Source organism: Helianthus annuus, chromosome 17, assembly GCF_002127325.2.
Source record: "Helianthus annuus cultivar XRQ/B chromosome 17, HanXRQr2.0-SUNRISE, whole genome shotgun sequence".
NCBI classification, from domain to species: domain Eukaryota; kingdom Viridiplantae; phylum Streptophyta; class Magnoliopsida; order Asterales; family Asteraceae; genus Helianthus; species Helianthus annuus.
The window spans coordinates 1,337,111-1,344,029 of record NC_035449.2 but is presented as its reverse complement, the minus strand read 5'-3'; the positions used below and the strand labels follow the sequence as shown (position 1 = coordinate 1,344,029).

The 6,919-nt window shown below is 36.2% G+C and overlaps 1 long non-coding RNA gene across 3 annotated transcripts; it reads left to right on the top strand.

The window, feature by feature from the left end:
* The first annotated feature begins 936 nt into the window (after window positions 1–936).
* On the top strand, window positions 937–3,391 carry LOC110922517. Of its 3 annotated transcripts, none has more exons than XR_002583220.1 (4): window positions 937–1,090; window positions 2,676–2,757; window positions 2,852–2,933; window positions 3,242–3,391. It is a non-coding gene; the product is annotated as an uncharacterized LOC110922517 (long non-coding RNA). The 3 variants fall into 3 exon arrangements; XR_002583221.1 differs by lacking the exon at window positions 937–1,090 and adding an exon at window positions 1,286–2,018; XR_002583219.1 differs by lacking the exon at window positions 937–1,090 and having other exon boundaries at window positions 1,286–2,757.
* The last annotated feature ends 3,528 nt before the right edge of the window (window positions 3,392–6,919 follow it).

The window sequence follows — 6,919 nt, the reverse complement described above, 5'->3', positions numbered from 1 at the left end:
TTTTAGACAAAACAGTGGATGAAAGAACTGTGGTTATGTCTTCCAACAGTTTACTTTAGACAAACAAAGTTTTAAACCACAAAAACAAATGTTATATTTTTGGAACAAAGTTTTGGTTTTAATGTTTTTGAAACAACATTTGAAAGTAGAACATGTTAATTCTTTTATTTTGAGATTTTTTGAAAATAAATTTTATTTTTGGTTTTTGGCTGTTGACTTGTGCTAGGGGCATCCACTGTTTGCAGTTTTTACTTGCAAACAGATGCACCCTGCAGAATAGGGATGGGCATTTTTTCGCAAATACCCATAACCATACCTCTACCGTACTCGTACTTGTACCCGTACCGATTTTAGGTACTCAGTGCATGTATTGGTAGCCAATTTTATTGATTTTGGTATTCGGTATTTTCGGTATTGGTACCGGTATGGGAAAATAGGTACTGATACCGAATTTTATATAGAACTTTAAAGTTCTTTTATATTATGTTTTATTTCATATTATGGTACTCGAATTGATTTTACCTATCTGGTACCCGTATCGTATTGGTATACCAATTTTACATATTTGGTACTTGTAATATATTGGTATTCGTGTTAATTTTACCTATATAGTATCCGTACGAGTGCTCAAAAACTAAAATAAAAACAATGTGGTACCAAAGCGGGTACCATACCGAAATACCCGTACACGTACCATACCAATATATTCGGTGCGGTATTTGGTATCCAGTTTTGTTCAAATTCGGTACCAGTATTTTCGGTACCGGTACAAGTACGTGTACCAGTCTCATCCTTACTGCAGAAGCAATGTTGGGTACAGTGTCATATTCTCCCTTCTCTCTACCTCTTTGACTCGCAGAGGCAAGTACCTTCTTTAAATTGAACAAGGGTTTTCTTCATATGATGTATTATACTCTCAAAAGTTTCAATCTTTTTCACTTCCTCACAAAAATCGACCCGATAATCATTCTTCTCAACACCAAAATCCTTCCAAATACACAAAATACTTTATGCAACACCAAAAGCCTTGTTCTTCGTATGATGTATACTAATCTCCTTCCTCTGGTCGGGTTTAATTTGAACCGATTTGGTAAGGTCTATCATTTTCATATCATCTATTTCAATAACCACATGTTGAATTCTCCTCACCAATCTTTTTAAACCAAACCGGACATCGAACCGGATGTCTTAACGGTTCATTGGCCAGACTGGTCCGACAGGTTGAACCAGATTTAAGAACTGGATAATAATTTAAATAATATATACATATTTAAAATTCTAATAAATGTTTGAGTGTTAAATAATGTTTTAGTTTTATAATAAAATTCATCTCTAAAATGATTAGAAGTAGAGTCATTAAAAGTGTTAGACCTATATTTATGAGGGGGTTTTCTGAAACTAATGTTTAACCCTAATATAAAAAAATGAAAGATGTTTAGCCGCCTCTCTCTCCCTTTCTGATATCTATTTCTTCTCCTTCTCTTTTCTCTAATATCTGTCTCTTCTCCTCCTCTCTAAGATTTATGGTACAGTGCGAGCTAGTGTTTTTGAATGGAAATCTTCACCTTTCAATGCCATACACGAAGCTTCAAAAGCCTTCCATAATATTTGGTGGTGAACGGGTTCGCCGGTTCAAAAGCGTCACGATTTTCCGGCCGAACCGCCGGCCACCTGTAAAAACGGGTTGTTAGGCTGAACCGGCCTGGCGTAAGCAGCGGATCCCAGCCTGACCGGTCGGTCTGGCCGGTCCGGTCTGGGTAGGAGAACATTGCTCCTCACTAACCCCCCTCCTTCATTCTCCTTTTCAATTCTCCCTAATGGAGAATTGGGAACACATAGGTTGTTCAATATTGGCATCTGAGAGGACTTCCTCCTATGGAAAGAGGTTACTTGATTTTCATGTCAATTCACCTATTGGAACTATGCATATCAACTCATTTGAAATGAATCAGAATTAAGATCTGCGTGGTTGGTTCACTGAGGTGATTCAAAAGGTTGGAGTGGAGAATGTAGTTCAGGTAATAACAAACAATAAAGACACATACATTCAATTAGGTGAAGAATTTGATCATGATTTTACCCGCATTTTTTCACAACTTGTGCCACACAGATGATTGATTTTATACTTCAAGATTTTAGAAGAGTTCCTTGGGTAAATGATATAGTTGAAAACACGAAACTGGTAATAGGTCTTCTTTGCAAGAACCCATGCCCTTTAGATTTTAAGAGAGTTATAGGATTTCACCTCATTTGTGTGGGTCAAACGAAATGTACTACATACTTTCATACGTTAGAAAGACTAACTAGTTTTGAAGAAACTTTGAAAGCGTTGGTAAGCACAAAAGATTGGGAAAATGGAGAATAAAATGTTAATGGATCATAGTATTGTCTACTATATTCTAAGTGAATCTTTTTGGGAAGAATGTAAACGAGTTCATCTTTTGGTTGGGATTTAATTGAGTTTACGTCGATTGACCATTGGAAAAACCACACCTAGTTTAAGATATATGTTTGCAGCTCTGTATAAAGCAAAGGAGGTGTTTTATGATCAATAGTAGGATTTAAGCATATTTTGTTCCACATTATAAGGTTGGCTTCTACTTTAGCCCATTTTTTCTCGAAATTAACCATTCATTATATCCTCTATGGGGTACTTTTTTGGAAAATTGCACCAGTTGATAAAGTTGAATAAGAAAAAGGAGCTTATGAACTTGTCTCTTCAAAACGACGAAAATATTGAGATAGCCGTTGATCCAGGTATTTTTTAACCATTTATTTTAAATCTATAGATATTAATATATATATATATAATCTACTATTTTTAATATAATAGTTCAATGGTGGTTTTCAGGTGATGCACATCCATGGTTGAAACGGGTGTCTATTCGTGTTATAAGTCAGACCAGTAGCCTTTCTCAATCAGACTTACCAACGTAAGCTTTTATTTGTATCTAGTTATTTTGTTTGATAAAAGTGTTTATGTACCGACATACAAACAAAATTTCAGATTATCAAACAGTAGACATTTGATCAAGGAATAGATAGGGGAAAGGATAGAATCCAAAGATAATCGTTCTAAAAAGTAAAGGTTTTAGTTTAAGAATCCTCTCCCAACGATAGAATTTGTAGTACCTAGTGAGGATATCCTTGAAACACTTAGTCAAGGTAAGTTTAATTATCTTTTCTTGTATCTTTTCATGTATCTATATGTATACTAACTTATATCTATTGTTTAATGTAGGGTTTGATGATAATGAGATATTGGAAGGTTGAAGATTATTTTGGAGGATAAGATGGTGAGTCTTGCACATAGTAGTTTGTAAATTTGTGAATACGAATATATGACACTTTGATAGAATTTATGTTTGTCTACTATTCTTTGCTTTGACAATATATTACTACTACTCTTTGAATATATGAAGTTTCATTGAATGTATTTTTGTTTAAAATGTCTTTAATTTTTCAATGCTTAGAGGGTTAAACTTAAGTTGAGTTTAGTACTTTAAAGAACCGACTTGTAAAACTGAAATCTATAAAGAGTTCCAATGGCTTTGTGGGTCATTTAGCATTCGACAGTAAATAGTTTCAGATTTTAAGAAAGGGTCTTTAATTTTTGGTGGGTATGGTCTGAATCTCTCAATCACATATAAATAGTGGAAAAATCAACTAACGTTTGAAACTTGAGCTGAGGGTCTGAGGGTCTTAATTCTTGGTGGATATGGTCTGAATCTCTCAATCCCATACAATATAGTGGAAACAATCAACTAAAGTTCGAAACTTGCGCTTATAAGTGGAAAAAATCAACTACAATTTTTTTGGGTTTCTTGATCAAGAATTTAGTTGGTGTTGTTTTTAATCCAATTTATCAATTTTCCCATTTTTATTCACCGAGGTTATTGCTTAGATAGGATAGGAGAATTGGATAATCATTGAAATAAAGATAGATTATAGATATTTACAAGTGTTCGAAATTTGAAGGGATGATGGAAACCGAGCTATATTCTTCTCGAGTCTTTTCCCCATTTTGAAAAGAAAGTGGGAAGATGTAGTTTGAAGGTGGGAGGAAAAGGAGATTGAACTCATGGTAGAATAATTGTGCATGACAAAGCCATCTAATGGTAGAGTAGTGCATAATTGTTCATCAGTTCTGCACCTGCCAGTTCAGTTTTGGAGTTGGGGATGTAAAGGGACCGTTGTTAGCAGATATTTTTCAGATCTACCAGAGCTGGTGGTGGTGAAGACGACCCCCTCTGTCTCCCCTTATATTTTTTAGCTTTGCTACTTTTTTATTAGTCTTTCTATGTTGTTGACAATTTGAAACTATAGGAGGCGATAAGGGTAAAATTGTCAAATACTCTCCCGCTGCCTCAGTAATTACAGTTGTGGAAGGTGAGAGGCTTTGGCACATATTTGGTATGATTAAATCTACAGACTTGTGTGTCACACCCTGATTTCCCGGTGGGCCCGGACTTAGGGTTTATGCGTGACGAGTGATATAGATATTCACATTTAGCACAGCGGAAGTCTTGGGAATATAAAATAATTATTACAAGTACAAATGTTTGAAAGTTCAAAAAAAATATACAGACCGAGAGTGTACTAGAGATCCACAGGTGGATCGAAGTTTACAAAATGACTACATAAAGACTACTAGGCTTTTTCCTTGGAGTCCCGAATTCCAATATAGAATTACCGAGGAGCTCCAGCCTATTCCATACTTGCTAACCTGCGCTTAGTCTTTTGAAAATACGTCAGTTTTCACTGGTAAATAGAATTAACCGACATGTTTTGAAAATCTTTTCAAAACTATTTTTATACCATTTGGTATATCATTTTCATAAATAACTTGGGACAAACTATATCTCTTGTTACCAGTATTACATGCTTGTCAATACGTATAGGGCCCGTAACTAAACTCTGATACATGATTAACCGACACACCACTTTAATCCCCATATGGGTAAGAAAATATTTTATCATAGCATTAGCATTTGTCAGGTGTATGCCCACACCCCTGCTTAAGTCGTGGCCACTTGCAATTAAGTGAGCCGTGGATATTCAAGACACGGTCACATTAACCCCCAATGTTTAAGTTATCAAGTATAACGGATTAAAACGGGTTATTTGGATTTTGGACTCATAGATCGTTGATCCCATATCCGACCAAGCGGTAAATAATTTCACCGTATCCCAAGCCCGTATAGGGAAAATAGATTAAGAGCATTTACCTGAGCTTATCTTTACAATCCAAAGATATATTAAGCACAACCGTCAAATCAAAATAACTAACACATGTTCAATTTACTGGAGGCTCCTAGTATGGAATGGACGGAACTATGATCCGTTAGAATGTTAACGGGTCTTATTCAAGTCATATGACTTGGACCGGTTAACTTATAATAAAAGCGGTACAGTTCGCTAGATTAAGCGGAGACCGGATAGAATGTGTTTTGCACCCTCACGAGTACTATGACTTGTATGATATGGGTCAAACAATCATACATTCTGATTAGAATTGATTTGGAAAGGTTTTGACCCGATTCAGCTAACTTATATAAACTAAGTTATACAAGTCAACCGTACGCGCATAGGCGGCATCGGGTGATCAGATGAGTCTATATCAAGTCCAATATGCCAAAACATATTTAATATGATGTTATATCAGTTTCAAAGTCATTTTACATGTTCATTATGTTTCAAAAATCATTCTATGTGCAAGAAGGGCATTTTGGTCATTATTTAGGCATATTATATGGACTTGCATAAAAACCCGACAAATGATATGACCCAATGGTATAACCTAGGGGTGAGTAAGTTTAGGTACGGACCGAAAATAACCGAGAACCGAACCGAAAATATACCCAACCCGACCCGAACCCAAGTACCTAGGTATTTAGATCGGTTCCAATTTTTCATATAAAATCGGGTCGGGTCGGGTCGGTTCTCGGTTCTTTTCATGGTGAAACCCGACTTGGACCTATGGACCGGAACCGACCCGATATTTAGGGTAGTGAATCGGTTCTTTATTTTATGTTTGATCGGTTCTCGGGTCGGGTCGGGTAATGGTCGGGTAGGGTCGGGTTTTTCCTTTTGCTCACCCCTAGTATAACCTCAGAGGGTTATTCCATATATTAATATGATCATAATACAACTTCAAATCAGTAGCTAACTTATCTTAAACGGGTCAGAATCGAAAGTCAGAATCAAAGTCAAACTGTTTGACTTTCGGTTGCGAACCGAGCTTTAAGCTAGAAATGGGAGGTTGGACATGATCTAACATGTCCTAATATGTTATACAAACTGATATTATGTTAAAAATTGATATTTTGATACTTAGAAGTTCATTTAACGTAATTTACAAAAATCTGTGTTTTGACTTTTATGTAATAAAATTTTGACCCGTCATTTAACCAACTTAACGTGATCTTCATAAGGTGCCCTCATAGGGGATTAACACCTATATTATTATAATCATGTAGCCATGTTTGATTCTAACATTGGCTTGACCGAAATGGTAATAACCGAAAGTCAAAGCAAAAGTCAATTTGCTTGACTTTCGACCATTATCTAGTCTATAAATGAAAAAGAATTGAGGGAACACTTACAAGTGTTCAAGGCAGAGATTAAACTCCAGAGAGGAGGCCTCTATAGATCAGAAGCACTCCAAGAAGATTAGAGAGAAAGATATGTGAAGGTGCAAGTTGAAATGGTGCATAAGCACCTCTATTTATACTTGCACAAGGCTCAGATGATCAGGCCACATGTTAGCAAGCTTCTCACATGATCACTAGTGTCCACATAGGTGGAAGAAGTAGGAGAAGTATGGCAATTTCGCGAGCTAAGTGGCAGGAGCAGTAGGCTGCTGCTGCCATCAACATTCTGCCAGTTGCACCCCTTACGGACCGTAAGGGGTGGTGGC